Here is a 12,953-nt window from a genome sequence, read left to right as displayed (position 1 = left end):
AAAACAGTAATACAACCACAACGAAGAGTAAATCCCAATGTGCAAGAAGTGGTTAAAAATGAGGTCATCAAGCTACTTGACGCCGGACTAATCTATCCTATCTCCGATAGCCCATGGGTAAGTCCCATCCAAGTAGTCCCAAAGAAAGGAGGTATGACGGTAATAACTAATGAAAAAAATGAATTAATACCAACAAGAACCGTCACAGGATGGAGAGTTTGTATAGACTATAGACGATTAAATGAAGCAACAAGGAAAGACCACTTTCCTTTGCCCTTCATTGATCAAATGTTAGAACGACTATCTGGTCATAAATTTTACTGTTTCTTGGATGGTTTTTCAGGTTACTTTCAAATTCCAATAGCACCTGAAGACCAAGAAAAGACAACTTTCACATGTCCCTACGGAATTTTCACCTATCGACGCATGCCATTCGGTCTATGTAATGCACCAGCAACATTCCAACGTTGTATGGTGGCCATTTTCCATGACATGATAGAAAAGACAATGGAAGTCTTCATGGACGACTTTTCTATCTTTGGAGACTCATATGACCAATGCCTCGATAACCTTGAACGAATGCTATCCCGATGTGAGGAAACTAACCTCGCCCTTAACTGGGAAAAATGCCATTTCATGGTAACAGAGGGAATAGTACTCGGTCACAAAATCTCAAGCGAAGGAATGGAAGTTGATCGAGCAAAAATAGAAACTATTTCTCGATTACCTCCACCCTCCTCCGTTAGAGCAATCAGAAGTTTCTTAGGGCATGCCGGATTTTATAGAAGGTTTATCAAGGACTTTTCAAAAATTTCAAGACCTCTAACAAAATTACTTGAAAAAGATGCACCTTTCATCTTTGACAAAGAATGCAATCAAGCATTTCTAACCCTCAAGGAAATGCTAGTCAATGCACCTATCATGATAGCCCCTGATTGGAAATTTCCTTTCGAAATCATGTGTGATGCAAGTGACTTTGCTGTTGGAGCAATCTTGGGACAAAGAAAAGAAAAGCATTTCCACCCAATTTATTATGCTAGTAAAACACTTAACGATGCACAAGAAAATTACACAACTACTGAAAAAGAGTTACTAGCTGTGGTATTTGCTTTTGATAAATTCCGTTCTTACCTTGTTCTTTCTAAAACTGTAGTCTATACAGATCATGCAGCTATCCGATATCTCTTCAAGAAACAAGACGCAAAACCCCGTTTGATCAGATGGATTTTACTCCTCCAAGAATTCGACATTGAAATCAAAGACAAAAGAGGAGCAGAAAACACTGCTGCAGATCATCTTTCACGCCTAGAAGACCCAGCTTTGGAGGCAACCAGGGATGAACAGATCAACGAAAAATTTCCCACAGAGTCCTTGGAAATGATGGAGAGCAGACAAGAACCATGGTATGCCGACTATGCTAATTACTTAGCTAGCGGTATAGTCACCAAGGGATGGCCGCATCATCAAAGAAAAAAATTCTTTGCTGATGTAAAGCATTACTTTTGGGAAGACCCTTATCTTTTCAAAATGTGTGCCGATCAACTCATCCGAAGGTGTGTCCATGGTAGTGAAGCATGAAGAATTCTCCGTCGTTGTCATGAAGGTCCATACGGAGGACATCATGGTGCCGCTAGTACCGCAAGAAAGGTATTTGATTCAGGATTTTATTGGCCAACCATTTACAAAGACGCACAAGATCTTGTAAAGACATGTGATGCTTGGCAAAGATCAGGTAATATTTCTTCCAAGAACGAAATGCCTCAGAATGGCATTCTCATTTGTGAAATTTTTGATGTGTGGGGGCTCGATTTCATGGGACCCTTCCCACCGTCAAAAGGAAACAAATATATACTTGTGGCGGTTGATTATTTGTCTAAATGGGCAGAGACCGAAGCTCTTCCTACAAATGATGGAAGAGTAGTGGTAAAATTTCTGAAAAAATTATTCTCTCGTTTTGGAACACCAAAAGCTTTGATAAGTGATAGAGGTACCCATTTTTTGCAATCATCAACTCGAAAAAATCTTAACAAGGTATGGGGTCTATCACCGGGTCTCAACAGCATATCACCCTCAAACAAATGGACAAGCCGAAGTGACTAATAGAGGTTTAAAACGAATACTTGAAAAAACCGTAGGATTAAATAAAAAGGAGTGGGCTGACAAATTAGATGATGCTTTATGGGCTTTTCGAACTGCTTATAAAACCACTATAGGCACAACCCCATATAAGCTCGTCTATGGAAAAAGCTGTCATTTGCCAGTAGAAATAGCTCACAGGGCCTACTGGGCAATAAAAAGCGTAAACCTAGACTTAGAAACTGCAGGTAAAAATCGATTTTGTCAAATGAATGAATTAGACGAATTAAGAAATTATGCATACTCTAACTCCGAAATTTATAAGGAAAGAATGAAAAATTTACATGACAAATATATTAAGCCTAATGAATTTCGAGTAGGAGATCAAGTTCTGTTGTTTAATTCACGACTCCGATTATTTCCAGGTAAACTAAAATCTAGGTGGTCAGGACCTTTTTCCATCACCCATGTTTTTCCTCACGGTGCAGTAGAAATTAAAGCTCGAAATGGGATTCCATTTAAAGTCAACGGCCAACGGCTGAAACTCTACCGAGGATCCATTGAGGATGAAGAGGAAGAGATCTCACTTCAAACGGTTAACGAATTAAAAGCACCCACATCATACCTGGTATGCTACGAACAGGTGAGTATACATCGAAACCGGTAAGTCTTCTAACCATGTTTTCTGAAAAATGGGCACTCACACGAGCACATAAAAAAAGCTCGGCACGGGGCCGTGTCCGCTGGACACGGGGCCGTGTCGACGCAACTGTCGGGATAAAACCCTCTTTTCATAACAGTTACATCATTCCACACGCCCCGTTTTGCCGAAAACGCTCTGGTTCAAGGAGATTTTCTGCAGATTTCCAACGCTACCTCCACGTTTAACAACATCAAGGTATGATTCTATCATCATTAGTAGTTAGATTAGTTACTTACATGTACTTAAACATCAAAAATTTGGGGAAAAATCTAGGGTTCTTCAAGTTCATCCGGATCGAACCTCAAATTTTTGATATAATCTGTTAGTATTAGTTTAGATTAGTGTAATGGGAAGTAAATACACTTGTATTGTTGACAGATTTGCCCGATTTCTCACTAAAAACCTCAAACCCTTGTTTTTGAACCGAAAAAGATAAAATTGAAGGGGTAAACGGGTTGTTTTAAGAAAAACGGCACTTGGGGTTTCATTTTCGGGGGAAACCGCACCTACTTGGGTAAAAATTTTCAGATTTTCAGGACCGGGACGAAAAATGAAGTTTTTGAGTAACAGACATCTGGACACGGGGTCGTGCCCGCTGAACACGGGGCCGTGTCCAGCCCACTGTTTGCAGTTTCTTTCGAAAATCTCACTGTTTCGTGCTAACTTTTGGTGTATTCTTTCAGATGTCGAAGTTCACAAGGTTTAACGCAAATGAGCTCGACGCTAGGGCAAGATACGAGTTACTTCAAACAAGGCCCGAGGAGTACCCCAGACAAGCGTGCACGGACCTTTTAACCTTGGTAAACCAGCTCGACCGATTCAACAACATCGTTACGGGACCACTAAGGGTTGCATTAACCACTCGGCTTCCGTCGGTGCATCAGTGCACCATGGAGTTCTATAGTACTTTTACCTTCACTTCAAGGTGTGACCCGTTCGATAATGAAGGGGTTGCATTTCGATGTGGTGGGACGAATTACTCAATCTCTATGGCACAATTCGGGGCGATAGTGGGACTGTACGCGGAAGAAGAATCGGGGAATGAGGAAAATATCGGGGGGTTACGAGATTTGGATGAAAATGAACGTCAAGCCGCATGGGCCCAAATCGGTGAAGGAATCTACAACCCTAGCAGCACCAAGAGTACTAAGCTGAGGGATCCACTCTAACGCTACATTCATAGGCTTCTCACCTACTCGCTTAGCCAGCGTCACGACAGTAGTGGCGTTGTGGGGTTGAAAGATTTGGTAGTCCTTCATTGCATCCACAACTGAAGGGCCCTCGATGTTCCATACCTCCTACTGCGAAACATGCATCTGAACCGCCTTGCTCGTGCTCCAACACCTATCTTCTTTGGAGGGTGGGTGTACCGCCTCTTCAAGCACTTCACGCGTATCCCTAGGTCCTTTGAAAGGAGCCCATGGTCGGGACGAGTTGACTATCACATTTGCCGAGCCATGAACTTACTTTATGAGGCGGAAGACGGGTCTGTGAGCTTTCAAAGGATGCAAGGCCATGCATGGAACCCACAGGAAGCCCTAGTTCTTCACGCTCCACCTCCTCATTACCAGTATCAACCCCATGGTGATCCGGGTCAATCCTCCTCACAAGGAAGCGGTTTTCCTAACCTTCAAAGTTTACATGATCTTTTGCAGGAAAACTTCATGTGCACCAGGAACGCCTACAACCTTGCCAACAATACATACCACCGGGTCGGAGCTATCGAACGAAACATCAACGATATACAAGACGACATCGGCAGCATCCGGGAGTATATGGCGGGTCATGGGGATGGAGGTGATGACAGCGATGAGGACATGGACTAGGGGGTTGAAGGAGCAGGAGCGGGTTGATGGCGAACCCACAGGTTAAAGTCCCTTTATCTATCGAAACAGTTTGTGGCCTGCGTGCCAAGTGTTGAACAATTTACTTTCCTTAACTACTTTTATTTTCTGCTTTATTTTTCTTTTACTCTATGCTTTGAACAATTAACTATGGTAATTTAGGACGTTGGTATTGCTTGGTGTGGTATTTAGTAATGAAACAGGTACAAACCAAGGCTTAGAGTGCTAAGCATTAGCACTCATGAAGCCAGGATGGGAAACCGGAGGAAGAAACCTATTTTTCAGGCTTACAGACTGTCCACACGGGGACGTGTCCAGCCGACACGCCCCCGTGGCTCACCTCCCAGACCTGCTGTTTGGTTACTTTTCTGCAGATTTTTGCCAGACACGGGGCCGTGCCTAGCCAACACGCCCCCGTGTCCATCTTCTGTAAGTTTTCATTACTGGCAGTTCACCACGGGGTCGTGTCCAACGGACACGGGGCCGTGTCCAGACTGCCAGTAACATAAATTTTTGCTTTTAACACCATGTTACACATTCAATCAACCTCAAAAATTTATTTTTGGGACACATTGAGGACAATGTGTAATTTAAGTATGGGGGGGATGCTAAAACCTTGAATTTTGCAAGTCCTAATAACAAGCACAAAACTCTATTGGAACCGCTAATCACCCCAAATTTTTTTTCAAAAATTTTTATTTTTTTTACTTGTCTAAAGTTTAAGTTGGGAATTCTAAGACTAACAAGGTTATATTTTTACAAATTTACAACCGATAGTGTCGTGATAAAAAGGACCAACATAAGAAAATTATGAAACAACATGACAAGCTTAGTTAAAATTCGATTATATATACTTGATCACATAAAGAAACCCATTCCCACAAAAAGTGAGTTTTGAGCCTTTATTGAGCATATAAATATACATCTCTACGCTAAATGCTCATTTTTCGTTTCTTGTGTGAATAGCCGCTTGGTTCTTACGACTCTAGAACTTGCCACAACAATTCATTCCCGGTCCTTACCAACTTAAACCCAAGTAAGTAAATGATGGAGGCATTAGGACTAACCCTTTTTCTTTCAAAACCATTATTTTTATTTTTCTTTTCACCTACCCAAAAACTCCCCCTAGCAAACCCCTTTGAGCCTAAACCTTTTCATTTCTTACCCCCAAAACCCTTTTTACCCACCAAAAACCCTTTTTATTTTTACCTTTTTATTTTAGTAACAAGCTCGGTTTTCGTGTGACTGAAAAAAAATGAAGTTAGAAATAAACAAACAAAGCTCCTAAAAAGCTTGTTTGAAGAAATACTTCATTAAGAATAAAAAGTCACTAAAACAAAATGTTTTACGAAAACCGACGCTTTTTACGCTTTTCGCTTTTTTTACTAACCACTAACCAAACTACCCACCTTTAGCCCAAGCCTTTACCCAAAAAGTCCTCTTGATATTTACAAAGGTTAAAAGTTAAAAAGGAGGAGGATTGATTGCTTGGCAAGCCTATGGTAGGAATAAGTTCCATGCCGCTCTCGAGTGATTCACTAAAAAAATACACCTTCGGCCGAGTGTGAGTGATTTCCCCCGTGAGGTATGTGAACTTGTATATAAATGGAATTTTAAAAAGGCATGCTATGCCCAAATAATAATCTCTATTGTGAAACATTCTAAATAAATCATAACGAATAGGATTGTAAATAAATAAAAATAAAACCCAATAAGGATCTTGGATTCCCGACACTCTATGACAAGCCAAAACCTTCTCTTCTACCCATTCCATTTGGGAGTGTAAGCCACGTATTAAAGAGTTTTGCTTGAGGACAAGCAAAAATTCAAGTGTGGGGATATTTGATGTGTATAAAATGCAACATATAAATTACATCAAATGAGGCATAAAACTAACCCTTTTTAAGTACTAATGTTGGAAAAAGAGTGTTTTTGTCTTCCTTTTGTATTTTCAGGATTAAATGAGCTCAAATTAACAAAAGAAGCAAAATGACAGCTAAATCTAACATAAATACAAGAAAAGGAACATAAGTGGATTGCCCGACCCCTCGACAGCATCCTCCCAAGCAAAACAGAGAAGGCAGAAGACTGAACATGCCCCGTGCTCAGGCAGCACGGGGCCGTGCCCAAGAAGCAGCAGATAAGACAAACCTATAGAAGCTTCTATTGCCCACCACGGGGCCGTGCCCAGTGAACACGGGGGCGTGGCGAAAGTACTGCAGGCGCATTAATTGTAATTGCGAAATACAATTTATGAGGAGAGAGATTGTCAGACAGGCACGGGGCCGTGCCCAGCGGACACGGGGCCGTGCCCAGGCTTCTGTTCAGCCTATAAATAGGAGTGCTTGGCTTCATTGCAACTCATCCCTTGGCACACCACCTCTCTCACACTTCATCCACCACCCACCACCATCACAACACCATCATCCACCACCATCATCCATTGTCCATCATAGAGTGTGTGAGTCGTCTCGGGATCCAAGATTGACCGTAAGAGTTCTTGACAATCAAGGCCATGTTTGCCTAAGTCTCTTACATCACTTGGTGAAGACAAGTGTTTAGTATAATACTTTTTATTTTTAATCTTTTGCACTTTTTATTTGGTTTTGTATTAATGACTTTAATAACTAGTTGCTTATGTTGAAGGTGACTTTTCCTTATCGTTTGTCCGTGGTGTCTTGGCATTATTTTACTGTCTATATAAAATAAAAGATTTTCACCATTCATATCTCCACGATCTCTATGGAGGTATGTTGGCTACCTGGTCGGGGGTTAAGGGAACGGTTTGGTAAGGGTCTTGCCCTTGTTCAGCATTTAGAGGTCCTGCAAGGGACCTGGGTCAAATTTAGTAGGATCTCCTTCAATACCCAAAGGTATTGGATGGCGGGGATCCAAACTCTTTGACCCCCTCATAAGTTAACTACTATTAATACTATAACCTGGCTATTTAGGACTGTATCCCTGCTGACTCAGACTACTTAGTCGAGGGTAACGTCACCTCCAAAAGAGGGACCTACCATAATTTGCATTAATAACTTAATTCATTATCTTTCAATAATCCGACCCTTTAGGATTGTATCCTTGCTGACTCAAACTACTGGATTGAGGGTAATGTCGCCTTCAAAAGAGGGGCCTACTACAATAACTAAGATAATCTCTTAAACAAGTGCAAAAGTGCGAAAATAATCAAAGGTTATACTAATACACGAGTCGGATCCAAGTGATTCATCTTGTCTATCTGTTTTTATTTTTATTTTATTTTTCAGAATTTAGTTAGTTTTTATTTTCTTAGTTTAAAAATCTTTTCTAATATTTTGATTTGGTTAGACGTTGAGGATAAACCGGTACTAAAAGCTCTTGTGTCCTTGGACGACCTCGGTATCTTACCAACACTATACTACGTCCACGATGGGTGCACTTGCCCATATGTGTGTTTAGTGTTAGTGAATATCGTGTTTTATTAATTTAAAACTTGTCTAAAAGTGTAAAAAGGGCTTAAAATATACATCTAAAACATATTACACCTAACGCACATCACTAACTCAGACGCACTCTCAGCCGATCTAATCAAGCTGTGTTCTCGTTGAATACGCACTGTGAGCATACTTGAACCTTTTTTGCTTTTGCATTTTTGGGTGTAACATAAGTTGCTATCAAATCAAATCACATCAAATGCTTAAACTATTTATCACTTGCGAATGACCAATGTGCATAGTTATACGTGATGCTAGTTACATATGTGCTAGTACTTATACTCACGACGTCCCACCATGACTAGTATAGTACTATTGCGCCCGACGGGGTCTAGTTTAGCAATCGCGATCGAAGCTCGAGGACTTAGCTGGTAGTATCAGTTTTGTGAGTATATATGTCGTGTATTACGTTTATGTATGTGGAAATTCGCAGCTTTTATATACTATACTATTACAAATCAAACCTGTATGCTCGCCAATACTTTTGTATTGACATTATTTTAACGTATGTTGCAGGTTTAGTTGCAGTCTACATCAAATCAAGCTAGGAAGTCTAGAAACACACCTAAAATCTAGGTTGTCGGATTTGTATTGTTTGAGAGAACATGAAAATTCATGACAGCTTATGTGATTGTACTTGTTTGTTAGTATGGTATAATGAACGCATTAAGTACTGTCGCACTTTAGTTGTTATGGATTCTCTTGAGCAATCTGCTTCGCCTAGTGCCGCGCCCCGATGATTCCGCCATCGGTTAGGGTGTGACAGATTGGTATCTGAGCCATAACTATAGGGAATTAGGCAAGACTCGACCTAATCCGGGTCGATGTCTTAGAAACGACCTAGTCTATAGTCTAAGTACCCAACATACCGACTCGTACGAACCCGGTAGGATTTGTACGAGCCTACTTGATACACTCGTTCGAATCCGCTCAAACTACAACTTCGCGTGAACACAGCATACTACAATTTCACGCGGAGAGCCTTTCCTAAGGCTGGAATACTACTTTGCCTTTCCTAAGGCTAACACAATACACACGTTTTCGAAAATACTCGCATAACACAACCGAGTGATCCAGTCGAGATCAGGCGTGAAAACCAAGAACTCTCGATAAGATCGCTCACTCAGCGCATTTTTCTAGCACGAGAACTTTTCGTTGAGCTAGGAGTGACATCCACAACTCAGCGGAAGTCTCCATTTCAAAATCTAGTGGAACTCTCGAACTTATTTGAGGAGCACGAACACAGTTAGGAGCGAAATTATTAAGTCAGGGGTGAAACCCGTATCTTAATAAACCGTTCCACTCTCTATAAAATGGTTTTCGAAAAGCTCTCACCAAGGACTCGACCATAACGATGACTCGAGCCACGCGACGACTAGGAGGACGAATGCGATGAGCTGCATCCCAGTGGAAGCATAAGTCTTCTAGGTCAACGCGCGCACACGAACTTGTTGGGTATAGTTGGGTTACCTTGAGTAGTCGACGCCTAAACACCCGAGGCACTTCGATTATTTTACTAAGCCTACGACTCGCCGGTTTTACGCTTTAATGAACTTAATTTCGCTTTATGTGTTTATTATACGCCTTATCGATTTCTCAATTTATCAATTTTCGTTCCTTGTTTTACAAAAGCACAACTCGCACAGCCATCGCAATCTAAAAAGAAGATCGAATGATCGCAACAAAACTAATGTCTAATTACTTGCTTACGCTCTCGCTCTCTCCCTCCCATCGCGTCCTCGCGTATTCTACACCGATATGTATATGGGTAAGTATAAACTACAACTATCTATATGTACAAAACAAATCATTGTGTGAGAACTTAGGAATCTCGTGTCTCCTATCTGGCTCCTATGTGAAATCTATTATATTACATGCTACAAGTTTTGATCGCGCTCAATCGCATTGTAAACTCAAAAATCATTATGATCGAATCTCACTCCAAATATATCTCTGTCTAGATGCCTTCCAACGACTCTACCTCGAGACGAACAGCTAGGAGAAGAGCCAAACGAAGCGCCGAGAAAAGGATTGCCTCGCTTGTGGCCAAGGAAGTGGCCAAGGTCATTCCTCAAATTGTCGCTCAAGTGCACTCTCTCAACAACTCTCGGACCCCGGAAGACTCTAAGACGGAAGCGCCGCAAACTGCTTTCCTCTATAAACATTTCAAATCCTGTGACCCGATGGAGTTCATGGGTGACGGAGGTGTGTCCCAACTACTCCAGTGGTTCGATTCTATCGAAGTTACCCTTCATCAAAGTGGGTGTCCCGATGGATTTCGTACTACTTGCACTACCGGGGTATTTCAATCGCGAGCACTCGACTGGTAGACCGCCGAACGTAACAAACGTGGGATCGTCGCAACTTACGCTCTCTCTTGGGATGAGCTGAAAGAGCTCATGAAGAAAGAGTACTGCCCTCCCCACGAAGTCCAGAAACTAGAAGACGAATTTTGGAAAATCAAGCAAATCGAAGGTGACAATAATGGCTACACCGCAAGGTTCAAACAGCTTAGCCTAATCTGCCCAAGTCAAGTCAACACTTCAGAAAAAGCCATCACGAAGTATATTCGCGGCTTGCCTGAGTGTGTGGGTGATTTTGTCGAAGCTGTAAGACCTGCTACCATCGAAGAAACCTACCGTTTGGCCGCAGAGATCAACGACAAACGAGTCTTGGACGGATTCTTCTCCAAGAATCCTGTCAAACAAGCTCATCAAGCAATCGTCATCGACTCATCCGACGATTCTTCTGAAGATTCCTCCGACGACGTCTCCAGCAGATCATCAGACGAATCCTCCAACGACAACGGCACCTCATCTCAGGATCGCAACGAGCTCAGCCACAAGCGAAAGGAACCAAGCGTGGATGAAATTCCAAACCCCACTCTGCCACGATTTACCCTTTTTCTTGTGAAGCGCGCCTACACCGGAAACCATCCCCTGTGTCTCATGTGTACGTATCATCACCCACCAGGAGCTAACTGTCGTTATTGCGACAATTGCAACTGGTATGGTCATTTTACCCAGAACTGCCGCACAGAACCGCAACCTTGAGGATTTCCAGCAACAACCGCAGTCTCCGCAGAAGTCCTCCACAGCAATGTTATTTTGTTTCCCAATATTATTGTAATGCTATGACTTTCGCCGTTAATTTCTTTTATGTGTTGAACTTATTCTATCTCTCAACGCATGTGGATTCTATTTCTCCCTTATACTCACACACAATCTATATGCCAGCACTATGTACTATATAATGGATTTTACCCCTACTATGCGTTCTTGAGACAAGGTACGATAAACGTGCAAGGATCAGATTAATCACGGGTGCACACGAGATTATTTTGGCTAGTGCATGGAGATCGTAGTGAGTTTCAATGATGCCTCAACGTTCAGGGCATGGTTAAGCATGGTGGATACGCCGCTGGTACTTCCTATATATAAGCGTCTTGACCATGTCTGACAAAGTGTGACACCTATTCACGGAACGAAGGCGTATGGTGGAAACATGACGGTGTTTCGCCATGCTAATCGAAATTTTGTGAAGAAAGTGCCATTGGAGTTGGAACGTAGACCTATTATACTATTGTGGTTATTTTAGACACTCTACACTACATCGCAAGGCGTAACAAACTCAATCGCAACTCAAGCGTGCGATCGCAAGACTTTACGTAAGTCAACACGCTCGCAATCGCATTATCGCTAGAATCTATCTCGCAAATCGCAATCATTTATTATGTGTCTCGCGCTATCGCTTATTGTGTGTTTGCAATCTCAATCGCTAATTATATGGATCGCTATCGCTTATGGTGTTTCGCTTAATCGCATATTTTGTGTGTATCGCTTCTTCGCTTACCGCTTACTATGTATCGCTTGCTGTGAGTGGCGTACCGTGAATCGCTTAACGAGTACCGCTCATCGCTCGTCGCTCTTCGCCTTATCGCTTCCCGCACCTATCTCATCGCTTCGATATTCTTATCACTTATCGCTATCGCTTATTGCTATTTGTGTTATCTGTGTTATCTGCGTTATGTTAGCACTCATGACCTCGTTTCACGAGACGAAACTAATAGGGCTAAGACATGGTGGTGTTTTAGCTGTATCAGCAGACTCCCATGGAAAGTGGCCATGTGGGATAATGTTAGTTAAAATTGTGGGGTTGTTAAAATCTAATCGAACCGTATGTCTCCATCGCTTGCAGCGCATCGACTGTCGCCTATCGTTCGACAGTTGTCATTATCGCTTGTCGCTATTACTCATCGCTTTACGCTTGTCGCTTATCGCTTTTCGCCCATCGCCGCCGTCTTCATTTTACTACGCTTGGTGTTTGGTGTTTGCGTCATCAATTATTGCGTACCACTTACCGCTTCTCGCACTCGCTCGTGTCGCTAAACTGAGTTCGAAAATGACTTCATCGCTCAGTATTGCTAATCTTTCTCTTACACTTGGTTCGACCATCTTTCGCTTGGACCAAGGGAATCGAAATATATTAGTACTGCGTCGACACACATGACACCGCCTCACGGGACGGAAGCCATATGGCTAAAACATGGTGGATACGCCGCTGGTACTTCCTATATATAAGTGTTTTAGCCATATTGTCGAACTTTCATGGGAAAGTGCCCTGCGGGGCCGACTTTAAATTGAAATTTGGATATTATCAAAACCTTTGTGAAAGCAAACTTTTTCAAAAAAAAAAATTGATCAAAACCTTTGTACAAACGAGATTATTTGTGACGATGGTGTGACAATCGACTCAAGTTACTGCCACATGACGAGAAAATTTCGTAAAACGAGTTTTAAGCACTTTAAAATCTTTTAGTAACCTAACAAAACCCTTCTCTTAGCGCTGGTGTGAACA

The 12,953-nt window shown here is 42.0% G+C and overlaps 1 pseudogene; it reads left to right on the top strand.

Moving 5' to 3' along the window:
* Positions 1 to 1,733: 1,733 nt before the first annotated feature.
* LOC118480949 lies at positions 1,734 to 12,605 on the top strand (annotated as a pseudogene).
* Positions 12,606 to 12,953: the final 348 nt, after the last annotated feature.

This window comes from Helianthus annuus, chromosome 8 (genome assembly GCF_002127325.2).
Source record: "Helianthus annuus cultivar XRQ/B chromosome 8, HanXRQr2.0-SUNRISE, whole genome shotgun sequence".
NCBI lineage: Eukaryota > Viridiplantae > Streptophyta > Magnoliopsida > Asterales > Asteraceae > Helianthus > Helianthus annuus.
This window is presented reverse-complemented; position numbering and strand designations above follow the sequence as displayed.